This window comes from Anomaloglossus baeobatrachus, chromosome 2, assembly GCF_048569485.1.
Source record: "Anomaloglossus baeobatrachus isolate aAnoBae1 chromosome 2, aAnoBae1.hap1, whole genome shotgun sequence".
In the NCBI taxonomy this organism is placed as follows: domain Eukaryota; kingdom Metazoa; phylum Chordata; class Amphibia; order Anura; family Aromobatidae; genus Anomaloglossus; species Anomaloglossus baeobatrachus.
The window spans coordinates 107,170,464-107,185,128 of record NC_134354.1 but is presented as its reverse complement, the minus strand read 5'-3'; positions in this window follow the sequence as shown (position 1 = coordinate 107,185,128).

The following is a 14,665-nucleotide window of genomic DNA, read 5'->3' as shown; positions in this document are numbered from 1 at the left end:
TACAATCTGGGCCGGAGGAGCTCTACACTTTGCCCGCAGGCGCTGGCCCTGAAAAACTGGTGCCTTGGCGGTGGCGGTGTCTCTCTGCTTCAGGTTGGGCTGTTGCCTTCAATCGGGACTTGGTTGCTGGGGGATCTCCGTCCCCTTCACTGACGGATTCGGCAAATTTGGCGACTCCTAGCCTTGCCGGGGTCCGAGAGGCCCCTGCCCTGGTGCTGACTGTCCTTCGGAACACTGCTCCAGACCACCGGGCACACAGCCAACGGGGTCCTTCCAGGAACTTCCAAACGGTCCCCCTCCAGACAGTCACCGCCTTCGCTGACCTTGCTGATCTGGCCCTACACAAAGCTGGACCCTTCAGGCTTTCCTTCCTTCTTGTCACCTCACTTGCTTTCCTCCTTTACCACTTTTCTACTTTTACTACTTGTTTACTCCTTCTCTTAGCTCCTCACTCAAACTCCCCCTGAGCTAATCTGCCTGGTTTCTCCCGCCTCCAGAACTGTGACCTCCTCGGTGGGCGGAGCCAACCACCTGGCCCACCCCCTGGTGTGGATCATCAGCCTCTGGAGGAAGGCAACAAGGATTTGTAGTTTAGCTGTGATGTGCCTACCTGGAGTGTGGGGTGTGGTGGTGTTGTGACCTGTGACCCCTGGCTTGCCCAGGGCGTCACATTCCCCCTTAGCAAAATGCAGACCGTCCGCGGGCTGCCGTCCTACACCGGTTTTATTTTTCTGAAAAAGATAACATTTGGAAAATCAACATATATACATTTTTAATAATAACTCTTCCCAAGACGGGAGGCACATTTCTTAAACGTTGCAACGGTTTACGGTTACGGTTTCCGCTCTCTCCCACCCAAGCAACCTGGCCCTGATGCTGCCCCTAAAGCCCAGGCAGCACCCCTTGACCCACAGTCCAGCACAAGTTACCCGAGCGGGATCTGTCCTTCCCTCCAGAGGGTAGCCACCGGTTCCTTTGGTGGCTGGGCCCCAGCCTGCTCTGCTCAGGGCCCTCCCTCCAACCTGCCTCTCCGGAGGCGGCATTGCGGAAAACGGTAACGGTAACCAACATATTTACAAGCCACTAACGTCTGTGGTTGCCCTGCAAGTTCACGGGCTTGTCCATGGATAGTTCCCATGCATTTTTAAACGGTCCCCACGGGGACAACGGTGCCGGCTCCGGCCGGTTCAATCACTAAGCAAATCTGGTTACTGTTCGGTAATTATCATTTTCATCATCAGCAGAACTTTCAACTTTTCAACAAACAAACAACTCAGTGGTGGTCCCAACGGGGACGGTGCCACGGGCATCCGCTGCCCTACTCCGGTCCTTTTGCTGCTTCATCCGAGGGAGGGGGTGCAGAGCTCACCCTGCTCTCGTTGCTGCCCCTGAGCTTCACATCCAGGGCAAACCACCCCCTCTCTCCGCAGTGCCGGGTATACCGCACCATGTTCCCCGGCATGAGGTTACGGCCAGGATGTTCCTCGGGCAGATGGGCATTCACATCCCGCCGGGCCACAAACACTTCGGCCTCCAGGCCCGGTTCATATATAAATCCGTAGCCCCGGCGGACATCAAACCGCCTCACCTGCCCTTCATACAACGGGCCCCGGACACGGAAGGTCGCTTGCCGAAGATTTTCTTTCTCCCGAATGGCTCGGGCCACCAGCTCGGCTTTCCTTCTCTCCCTCTCCGCGATCTCCAGGCCCAGCTTTGTCGGCTCCCTATCCCAATATGGCGCTGCTGCCAGCGCCGGCGCACGGGTCGGGCCCCGCGGGACATCCAGAACGTTACCCACTGTCAGGAAGGTGGGCGGCGTATCCCGCGGTGTCATGGCCTTGGGCGCTGCCTTGCAGCAACAACCCGGCGCCACCTCAGCCGAGGTGTGGGGGATGGGCACAGGGGCTTTCCGCAGCTGGGCCTTCGGCTCGGAGCGGGTCATCGGCTCCGACTCGGGAAACTGCTCGGGGACTGTCTCTGGCACAATCCTCGGGGCCTTCCATGGCAACACCTCCGGTTTGCTACGGGATCCGGCTACAGGTCGGTCCGCTGGGGCGGACGGGCTGGGTATCGCTACCGGTTGCGGTGGTAGCGGGCCTAGTGGCGGGGTCACGGCCCCCGAGACGGGTGGCGAGGGAGGCAACGGGGGGAGAGGGCTTGGACCGGGTCCCTCAGCCGCAGCGACCGGTCCCTCCGGGACATAGGGGCGTGGGTCACTCACCCTCCCTTCCTCCGCTTCCTCCTCGCGTCTCCGCACGGTGGCTATAATGTCCGCCATGTCGGTCACCCACTCCTCCAAGAGGAGCTGCATCTTGACCTGCAGCCTTAGGTTGAGCTGCGCGGTCCGGATTTCCACCCACGCTGCGGTTCCCGGCGCGGGGGCCACGGTGTTTCGGGACGGCATCCACATGGTGACTTTCTCTTTTCCTTCCAGGAACGGTATGCTTGCAGGGTCCTGGCGTCCCTGCTTTTATAGCTGCGACTACATGCCGCCAGCCGCCATCGCGTCCCCCTTAGCTCTTTCCGGCCCCTCCTCTCTCGGGGCGGGGTTTTGGCCTTCGCGCCTCTACTGCTCGAGAAGACGCTCGAGCGGGAACTTTTTGCGCCAAAGATGGCGGCTTCTGGAATTTTTCTGCCGGATACCTCCGGCGGTAACAAGGCGCACCTCTACCAGACGGCAGAGCGGTAAGATCCTGTTCGTGACGCCAAGTTGTCGCGGGCGGGGAGGAGGGTGTCAGCACACTACGCTCGCCCCCTTCTGCTCGGGTCCGGCAGCCGCTGCTCAGTGGTGGCTCGAGCCGTAGGCCGGATCCCGGGGGTTTCTCGAGCGGCGCTCCTCGCCCGTGAGTGAAAGGGGTTTGTTGGGTGCGGGGATTGTTATAGTTCGTGACGCCACCCACGGTTGTGGTGATTTCACCACCGCTGCTCAAGACGGGGATCCCGGGGATGGTGATGCGGAGCAGCCAGGTGTTGTGTTGCCCCTCCGTGGGCAGGGGTTGGTGATCCCGGGGCCCGGTGATGGTTTGTGAGGTGCGGGGCCTGGTGGGCGCAGGGACGCGGGGGCAGCGCTGTGCCTTGCGGCACTGTGGTACTCACTCAGCCTGAGACACGGACACAGTTTGTACGGTAAACCAAACGGCTGGTAGGACGGTCCCACAGACGGCTGCACCTGCACTCCCGGTAGGTGACGGTGATGTCCCTCTTCCTTGCACCTATGGTTGACTTGTGGTAGCGGTGGATTCCCTCCGGTTACCCGCTCCCCGACTACAATCTGGGCCGGAGGAGCTCTACACTTTGCCCGCAGGCGCTGGCCCTGAGAAACTGGTGCCTTGGCGGTGGCGGTGTCTCTCTGCTTCAGGTTGGGCTGTTGCCTTCAATCGGGACTTGGTTGCTGTGGGATCTCCGTCCCCTTCACTGACGGATTCGGCAAATTTGGCGACTCCTAGCCTTGCCGGGGTCCGAGAGGCCCCTGCCCTGGTGCTGACTGTCCTTCGGAACACTGCTCCAGACCACCGGGCACACAGCCAACGGGGTCCTTCCAGGAACTTCCAAACGGTCCCCCTCCAGACAGTCACCGCCTTCGCTGACCTAGCTGATCTGGCCCTACACAAAGCTAGACTCTCCAGGCTTTCCTTCCTTCTTGTCACTTCACTTGCTTTCCTCCTTTACCACTTTTCTACTTTCACTACTTGTTTACTCCTTCTCTTAGCTCCTCACTCAAGCTCCCCCTGAGCTAATCTGCCTGGTTTCTCCCGCCTCCAGAACTGTGACCTCCTCGGTGGGCGGAGCCAACCGCCTGGCCCACCCCCTGGTGTGGATCATCAGCCTCTGGAGGAAGGCAACAAGGATTTGTAGTTTAGCTGTGATGTGCCTACCTGGAGTGTGGGGTGTGGTGGTGTTGTGACCTGTGACCCCTGGCTTGCCCAGGGCGTCACACTTTTTTCTCTAAATTTGGGGTGCATCTTATAAAACACAAAACATGGTATATCCATAAGAGTTGCAATATTTTAACCTCTTCATGACACATGACGTACTGGGTACGTCATGGATCGTGTCAGGTTAATGCATGCCTGCCCGCGATTGCTGCACATGTCAGCTGATTTGAACAGCTGACATGTGCGGCTATCAGGCACGAGTGGATTTTGTACCCACTCGTGTCTGTTAACACCTTATAGCGCGTTGTGAAAATGTCACTGCGTGATGTAACAGCGGGCCGCAATAAGCATTCACTTATCTGACTCTATCGGAAGTCACGTAATGTAAAACATGCTCATTTGATGGTTGCCATGATAGCACAGGGTCATGTGATGGCTCCTGTAGCTATCATGAGTCAATTCCTCTTACAGCCGGCAGAGGGCCGTGTGTGAGAGGAGAGCTGCTTTTGTGCAGATCAGAGCAATTCTGCTCTGATCTACACAAAGGAATAACCAATCAGACTGCTAATGGTTTTAGTTCCCTAAGTTAACAAAAAGTTTAAAAAAAAAGCTAAAAGATCAAATCACCCCCATTCACCCAAGTGAAAATTAAAGGGTTAAAAAATAAAAAAATATACACATATTTGTTATCGCCGCATTCAGAAATACCCGCTCTATCAAAATATAAAATCAATAAATCTGATTGGTAAACGGCGTAGCGGCAAAAAAATTCCAAACACCAAAATTACGTTTTTTGGTCACAGTGAATTTTGCGCAAAATGTAATAGGAGGCAATCAAAACTTAGCATCTGCGCAAAAATGGTACCGTAAAAAACGGCCTCTCAAGACACAAAAAAATAAGCCATTACTGAGCCATAGATCTCGAAAAATGAGAATGCTACAGATCACGGAAAATGGCGCAAAAAAAGTGTGCCTTTTTTGACAAATTTCTGAACTTTTTAAACCCTTAGATAAAAGTTTACCTATATATGTTTGGTATCCACAAACTCGTATCGACCTGAGGTATCACAGCGACACATCAGTTTTACCATATAGAGAATACAGTGAATAAAATCTCTCAAAAACGATCACGCAATCACACTTTTTTTGCAATTCTTTTGCACTTGGAATTTTTTTGCTGATTTCCAGTACACTATATGGTAAAATGTATAGTTTTATGTCAAAGTAGAACTTGTCCTGCAAAAAATAAGCCCTTGGATGGTAAGATTGACAGAAAAATAAAAAAGTTACAGCTCTCGGGAGAAGGGGGGCGAAAAAAACAAAAAAGGAAAAATGGAAAATTTCCTGGGAGTGAAGGGGTTAACAGATGAAGTTGCTGCGGGTTTATATGCCAAAATAACATTATAGATTTACCTGCATAAACAGCAACATAAACAAGGTGATTCTGTAAAGTTGTGATCTGCTTCTGTACTTCAATAATATATATTACATCCTCGGTCCCAGGAGCTTGGATGAGATCACCATTCATGAATAGAAGCGCAAAGTAATGAAGCAAATTCCCTGTCTAGATGTCATCTCATGCAAATAAGCCAGAAAGAAGCCAGATGGAGCTAAAAAGCTGACTTGGCACACAATGCGCAATGGTCATACGTTTTCCCCAGGGTAACGGCCAGTATATGGGAATAATAGAATTAAATTGAATCCAGGGGGGTCTTTTAAGGACAAGACAATGAAAGGGATGTCCATCAACGTGTCAGAAAACTTAAAAACTGACACCGCAATGGACACGGAACATAACCAGAGTATGAGACGTGCAGCACATTAGATAGAATGTAACACTTTAAATGTTTAAATAGAATTCCCAGAACCTTAATATTCAATGACCATGAGCTGCTCAGATGGGGGGATCATTGGTCACATATTCAAATGTTTACCGCGAGTCACAAGGTTATTTTAGCTGCATGTTTGACTTGAAATGGGTATGACTAACTGAGGATTAGAACGTATCCACACGTAAGCCTGAGACGTTAGAATAATTAGGACACTTTGATGTCTGTCTGATTGTTTCCGGCTGCAATATTACATTTTTACCTCTATTATAAGATAACTCACTTCTATAGAATGCACTTACTTGTCCTCTTTATTTACTATTCCTATGATCTTACTATTATTACCAATGTGCAATTTATTTTAGCTACTGCCCAATAGCTCTATTTATGTTCCAAATAAAAATTAGAGAAGTTTTAGAATAATGAGAAGTAATGGAGTTTGGCTGTTAGCTCATACTCTAATAAACACTAAACCTAAATGAGTAAGAAATAAGAAAATAAGAGTCGAACATACATCACAAGAAAAGATCAGTCAGAAAGACTTCCTACACACTCAACACAACCACCAACAAACCTCCATATGTCTATTTATTACTGGTCAAGTCTATTTTCAGCTGCAGATTAATTCAGATATTATAGTTTAATCTTCATTATTTCCATTGTAGTTTAGACAAAGAAGAAGGTTTCTGATACAGTAAGCTACCTCCCAGCTCAAAATGTTTCCAAAATCTAATGTTCTATATTTACACACTAGCAAAATTAAACATAGTGGGAGCATCCTCTGATTGCACAGAGGTTGCAAAGGAGAAAAGGATATCAAGTGGGTTTTTTCATGCTCCTAACACCTTAATTGAAATGTGTTTATTGTTTAAAGCTGTACATTATTTGCATGGTTATATATATATATATATATATATATATATATATATATATATATATATACATACATATATATCTATATATATATATATATATAAAATATATTTTATATATATATATATGTGTATATATATATATATATATATATATATATATATATATATATATATATATATATATAAAATGTGTGTGTATATATATATATATATATATATATATATATATAAAATGTGTGTGTGTGTGTGTGTGTATACATATATATATGTATGTGCATGTGTGTGTGTGTGTATATATATATATGTATGTGTGTGTGTGTATATATATATATATATATATATATATATATAGATATATATATATATATCTATATATATATATATATATATATAAAATGTATATGTTATTTGTAAGTTTGAAATATGCTTTCTATGTGACAGTGTCTATTAGAAACACACAGTGACAAGCAAAAGGGTAACAATGTTTCTTTTTATAGACAATTATTTTGGCTCATACATACAACTGACATATGATTAGTTATGCAGATTTTTGTCAGGTCATTGCATTGTTACTGTTTTTTTCCTTAAAAATGAAATTATTATTTTGTTAGTATTTTTTAAAGCCACCTTTGGCTTTCAATATTGTTTGAACCCTTCCAGCTATGCTCTCGATCAGGATCAAGCATGTCTCGACTGAAATCTGATCACAGGTCTGTTCTACACAGTCCCAATGTTGGTGCATACTGGTCGATTTATTTAGGTATGTATACAGATTTTTCTTCATATCCACAAGTGTTTAATTGGATTGAGGTCTGGGGACTGTGAGGCCAAGTCAGCACCTCTACTTCATTGTCATGGAACCATTTTTTTGCCAATCTTAGCTTATATTTCAGATTGTTGTCCTGCTGTAACACTATGTCGTCCTTTTCATACCCATAGTATTCGAGTGTATAAAGTAACTTGTCTTGTAGAATACTCTCATATAGCTCAGCATTGAGACCACCATCAATCCTGGTCAAGTATCCAATGACTTTGGCTGTGAAACAACCCCAGATCAGGCTTTCTTCACCAAACTTGACAGCTCCGTCAATTTCTCAATCCGTTAACCCCTTTTTCCCTTGTTTCTTCCAGACCCACTTGTACCCATCAGAGCCCAGACTATTGCCTTTCATCTCATCGCTCTAAATCAGCGGTTTCCAATCTTCTACTGTCCACTTTTCGTACTTCTTTGAAAGCTTGAGCCGAAGCTTCTCATGATGATATTGAAGTTGAGGCTTCTTCACATTTCTTTGGCCCACCATTCCAGGCTTGTATAGTGTGCGTTGTCGCATGGTGCTTGCATTGATATCTGTGATCTCACTATTACTAGGCATACGAGCCACGTCCACTGCCATGTTTGTCACCCAAGAACTGATAAATCTTGTAATGAGCCAACTTGTTTACTCTGATATTTTGCCTGGATGTCCAGCTCTTGGCTTTTGAATGAGTGGGTGGACTTCATTATTTATTTTTCCAACTTCCATGATGCAGTTTGGCAATTTTCTTGCCCAAAAGACCACTATCGACGAGCTGGATCATGATGTTTCTCTTTTCTTGGGAAATCTTCTACATGGCTGCTCCTTGATTTGAACCAGTGACATTTCACTTTGGAATCACCCTAATAACACACTGAGTTATTAGGGAATGTAAGAACAGATTGTAATTTGTAGTCTACAAGAAGAAAAAGATTTGTCAAACACCAGGAGGAAAACAGTAACAATGCAGTGACATGACAAGAATCTGTATGACTAATAATATGCTAAATAGTTGCAAGTCAAATTTATGTATGAGATAGCCGGGATGATTGTGTATAAAATGAAGGTAGGCTCATGCTCAAAGCTGTATCGAATGTTAAAAGTTCAAAACATTGTTACCCTTTTGCTTGTCTCTGTACATGTAAGCAGCCTGAACAATTATACAAATAATAATATTATAGTTATTCAATTATATAGCGCCGTTAATTTCACAGCGCTTTAGATGCATCAGAAATTACTACATGCTGAGTATTATCATATTACAAAACCACAATAGTGTGACACCACAATACTTGATGCTTATTTAAGTGTTATTGACCTAGATTTTAAGATCTATCGGCTAGACATAAAAATAGGTAGAGAAAAAAAACAATGTTTCTGCATACATCACTTTAACTGATAGACAAGGAATAGAAATGACCTTTCTCTTCATGTTGCTGTCAGCCCTTGAGCCTTAAACAATGGGAAATACCATTCTTTCACTGCTCCAGAGCCCAGAATGAAATCTACAACACAGAAACTGAACAGCTGCCTCCATGTCCTTGTATTTAATTATTGATGTCCCCTGACCTTCCACCTTTTCCTTGCATCCACTCAGCTGAAGCCAATTTAAACAGATTGAGCAGATCTAATCACCAAAGCCATGTCTACTCCCTGGTTATGACCGATAAGGAACATGCAATGCGATGAGCAATGTTTTGGCCCGGTCATTTTCTGGACAAGGGAAGGGACGTTTTACGGTGATGACCTCCCATGTGGATATCGAGTGGTGCATTATGATAATTGTAAAGCACAATAGCTTGTAATTAACTTGTGAGATGTATTAACTACCAGCAGCTTTTTAATTAATTAGACCCAATATATTGAGTGCTTTGGTTCATTATATAAGAAAACATACATCCCTCATTTAAAGAAGCACTCTTATTCATTAAATGTGCTTTTATATACACATATAATGTATTAATATACTCACCTACTGCTGCTCTCTCTGGTGTCCAGCGCTCCATTCTCTTCTTCTGGGTGACGTCACCACAATTGCAACTATCTGCCTTACTGTATGCATGAGCTGGAAGCAGACAAAAATGGCGCCGGACACATGAAAAATGTCGTGAGAGTACATCCGCTGAAGTAGTTAAGAGTCAGTTTTTCTATTGCAGCATTTCCAAGCCATTCCTTGCTGAGTGATCAGTTGCACTCACTTTATAGTCACGTCCTTCAGCTTTAAATAGTGGTGTATCCCAGCAATCCCTGCTGAAGATACAAAGTCATTTGTTCTCTGGCCACCTTTGAGGAAGGTTTTGCTGTTGAGTTTCCTGTGCTCAGGTTAGATCCCTCTTTTTCTCTTTACTTCCCTGGTGTGTTGTTAGTGCAGCGGTGAGGTCTAGTGAACCCCACCTGCCCCTCACTAGTCAGGGCTACTATAGGATCTTCTGAGGGTCCCGGTTCCTGTTCGGCGACAGCTGCGGAGACTGTATAGGGAATGGGGAGGAGAGGAGGTGCCCCACCAACCCCTCTCACAAGTTCTAGGGCCTACCGTTGTTTTTGTGTCCCCGGTGCTCCCCTTTTCTTGTGTTTTTTGTTGTGCATTAAACGCACATAAGTCTGAACGCACTTTGCCATGCTTGCTACACTCGGCAAGCGTGACATATTTCTATCAATTGTGAGGATTGATTAGAGCACTGGATCAGAGGAAAATGGACAATGGCAATTTACGCATGGCAGCATTTTGCTCAAATATTTCATATCAGTATTTGCAAACAAAAGCTAGGAGTGGGTCCAAAAACATTCTGTTGCTTTCATTCCTGGTTTTGAATTTTAAATACTGATATAAATTGTAATTGAGGAATTTAAAGTATTAAACTGCCAGAATGAAATTCCCTATCTTTATTAAAAAAAAAGACAAATGTCCATCAAACTCAGCCAGGAATATAGCAGGTGGCCTCCTCTCCTGCATCACGAGTTGTGTGTCCTTTCTCTAGTTTAATAAAACGTTATTTCATTCCACATCACCTTCATTTCACTTATTGCTCTTGCTGACCCATTGGTCAGAGATTAAATATTTTTGAGAAATCATGACCCAGCATATTATTCCCATATTCCATTTCAATTATTTTAGCTCAGGGACTTCTTATGAATGGTGGACATAATTAGGTTCCAGTCCATCATTAAACTCTCTTTGGTTGACTGAGGTTGCTGATGGAGTGGAAGCCAATCTAATATATAAAGCTGAATGTGTGTGTGTGTGTGTGTGTGTGTGTGTGTGTGTGTGTGTGTGTGTGTGTGTGTGTGTCTGTGTGTGTGTGTCTGTGTGTGTGTGTCTGTGTGTGTGTGTGTGTCTGTCCGGGATTGGCATCTACACCGTCGCAGCTACAGCCACAAAATTTTGCACACTCACCCGTCTGGACCCCGAGAGCGTCATAGGCTATGTTGTGAGGTGACATTTTAACCCTGCGCGTTCCAATTTACCAATCAATTTTGCCGCTATCTACATAATGGGGAAAAAGTGAAACGAAAAGTGTATCCGCACCGTCGCATTTACAATCACGAAATTTTGCACAGACACCTCATGTGACCCAGGGAACGTGGTAGACTATGTTTTGACAGGAAAATTTAACCCCACGCTTTACAGTTACTCTCCAAAAAACATGCCTCCATTAAAGTAAATGGAGCCTGGAACTACAAGTTATTAGTAGGAGCTGTGATTGGTTGCTATAGGATAGGAACAAAAGACATTCATAATATAAGAAGCTTATATGTGAAGTAATAAGATGTCGGTGGGGAGACGGATAGAGAGAGACAGACAGAGACAGACAGAGAGACAGACAGAGACAGAGAGACAGACAGAGAAAGAGACAGAGAGATAGAGACAGACAGGGAAAGAGACAGACAGAGACAGACGGTGAAATAGACAGACAGAGAAAGACAGTGAAAGAGATAGATGGTGAAAGAGACAGACAGAGACAGATGGTGAAAGAGACAGACAGAGACAGACGGGGAAAGAGACTGACCTGGAAAGAGACAGACCTGGAAAGAGACAGATGGGGAAAGAGACAGATGGGGAAAGAGACAGATGGGGAAAAAGACAGACAGACATGCAGACAGGGACAGAGAAAGGCAGACAGGGAAGGAGGAGACAGCCAGAGAGACAGACAAAGATAGATGGGGAAAGACACAGACCTTGATAGAGACAGATGGGGAAAGAGACAGAGAAATAGAGACAGACAAGGAAAGAGCCAGACAGAGACAGGCAGACAGGGAAAGAGAAAGACAGGAAAATACACTGACAAAGAGACGGGGAGACAGACGGGGCAATAGACAGACCTGGGAAAGAGACAGACCTAGAAAGAGACAGATGGGGAAAGAAATAGAGAGATAGAGACAGACAAAAAAAGAGACAGACAGAGACAGGCAGACGGGGAAAGAGACAGATGGGGAAAGAGACAGACGGGAAAAGAGACAGACCTGGAAAGAGACAGACGGAGCACATTACTTGGCCAGTTTATTTAAATCTGTGCGGAATATCTGTGGTGTTGAAATATATGTTGTGAAATGCTTCTATTAGCTTAGTTTTTGCCTTTTAATAATTACATTTCTATCTATTTGTTTTGTGGTTTTTGTGTGCAGAATAAATTTTTGTTAATAAATTCTATTTTGTTAACAACAGTTATTAACCCGGGCGAAGCCGGGTAGTACAGCTAGTGGAAAGATAAAAGTACAATTACTCAGCACAGACCAAACAGTCTGCATTTAACTAAGCAAAGTTGTATTGGGACTATATGACTGGGCTTTCAGATGCTAGGTAATATGCAATATATGGGCAATACTTGAGCATATTGGGCACTATATTTTATTAAAAAACTGCATAAGGCATTATAGTCCTCTGATCAAGCAGTATACACCAAACACAAAATTCCTTCCTTATTGTGAGTAACAAACGCAAAGTGATTGTGAACTCTATAATGTAATTGTCACGCTAGGTACAGGGAAGTAACAAGCGAATTGCGAAAAGGAAAGGAAACAAAACCCTGTGTCTAGTGAAGGGGGAGATGGTGACCCCTGACCAAACCTACTGCTGGTCCCTTGGGTCCCTCACCACCCTAGATAGGTTCCACACCTATGCGCTGAGCCAGATACCTGACCCTAGGTATGCCTAATGCTGAGCCTTAAATAGGGAAAAGATGGGATGAGCTCTTCGTCAACCCCACTAAACACTAAAGTTGACAACGAGGACACACAGCTGAGTACAAGCCACCTGCTTGTAACCAGAGCTTGAATAAACTGAATAATATCACCAGCACCTGTCCAGGGAAGATGGGAGTATTTAAACACAAGGGGAACACTGATAATCAGCAGCTAGACAGAAGTTTAGCTCCCCTGAGTCCTAAAGGGGAATAGATGAAAATCCAGCAGGAAAACTGCCTAGTACAATGAATACTGACAGCAAGAATAACAAAGTCAGGGAGCAGTTTGTACAGCCAAAATGCTGTGACCTTCTACTGCCAGAAACCACATGACTGTCTGTCACCCGTGACAGTAATATTGTTTCACTACAGACGGGTCAGTTATATGTTATGCCAGCTCGCAATGAAAGAAATATGACATTATTGCTCGCCAATTCTAGAATGCTTTTCAAAACCAATTTACTATTGTTATAAACACGTTATGGGTACATTTGATAGAAAAAAACAACTTCTATGATGTTTAAAGCAGTTTTGTTCATAATTAACATTTATTAGGTTGCTGAGGACCCCATCAATCATTAGCACAGATGTCGCAGTTCCATCATTCCTCCTTTCTGCCATCTTGACCACAGTGTGGAGCAGTGGGTTAGCAGGCATATGTCCCCTACAAATAAGCTCTGATACTGTTGTCACTTGTTGAGGTCCCCAGTGGTCTAATATTTATTCCTCATCTTTTGGATAGGTAACAGGAGATTTCTGATGGCGGTCTGGAAGACCTGAAGACCCCCAAGACAAAGAGTACACAAGAGAAAATATCCAGCTCGCCACGTGAATATGGATGGAAGAGACATTCCTAGGTGGTGCTGGTGACAGAAGAACCGGCATCAACAATGTGAAAGGAAGGAGATGACCAGCAACAACGTCCAGGTAACAAATAGCAGTTTATTGGAAAAATGTAAAATGTCATGGCATGACCAAAAATGCTATGATTAAAATCTTGACCAATTGAAACATCTAATATGGATTTTTTTTTGTCATGCCTTGACATTTTAAATGTTTTCAATATACTACCATTTTTTACCTGGACGTTATTCCTGGACATCTCCTTCCTCCCAAGACTAAAGGCTGCTTTACACGCAGCGACATCGCTAGTGATGTCGCTGGTGAAAGCACCCACCCCCGTCGGTTGTGCGTCACGGGCAAATAGCTGCCTGTGGCGCCCAACATCGTTAGGACCCGTCACACGGACTTACCTGCCTAGCGACGTCGCTGTGGCCGGCGAACCGCCTCCTTTCTAAGGGGGAGATTCGTTCGGCATCACAGCAACGTCACTAAGTGGCCACCCAATAGAAGCAGAGGGGCGGAGATGAGCAGGCGGAATATCCCACCCACCTCCTTCCTTCCTCATTGTGGGTGGCCGCAGATACGGTGTTGTTCCTCGTTTCTGCGGTGTCACACATAGCGATGTGTGCTGCCGCAGGAACGACGAACAACCTGCGTCCTCAACAACTGATTTTTTGAAAATGAACGACGTGTCAACGATGGGCGATTTGGTGAGTATTTTCCATCGTTAACGGCCGTTTGTTGGTGTCACATGCAACAACGTCGCTAACGATGCCGGATGTGCGTCACGGGATCCGTGACCCCGGTGATATATCATTAGATACGTCGTTGCATGTAACGGGGCCTATAGAGTATCTGGCACCCAGAAGAGCAATCCATGAGGGCAACAATTTAGAAGTTGTCTGAAGATATTTGATGGGGACCCTTTCTTTTAAAATCCTATAGACCCACAAGTAATCAATTCAAAATAAACAACAATCTAACCAACATTAATTGCAAACCTGCACAATTTTACATTTGCAAACTGTAGTTAGTGTTAATCAAAGCTGAAGCTTTGCTTTTATGTTATGTATTGTCTTGGCTCCTTATGTTGCAGATTTCTTCTTCTAGATGTTTAGCTCTTGCGGATTTTAGGAATATCTAACATAGTTTTTATTAATCTCTTTCAGTGCAGTAAGTGCTAGTTACTACTTAATCCTTTAAAACCTCCTTCTAGTCCATTGAATAACTTTCCTTTATCTGACTTCTCTTGCCCCAATCATTAACTGG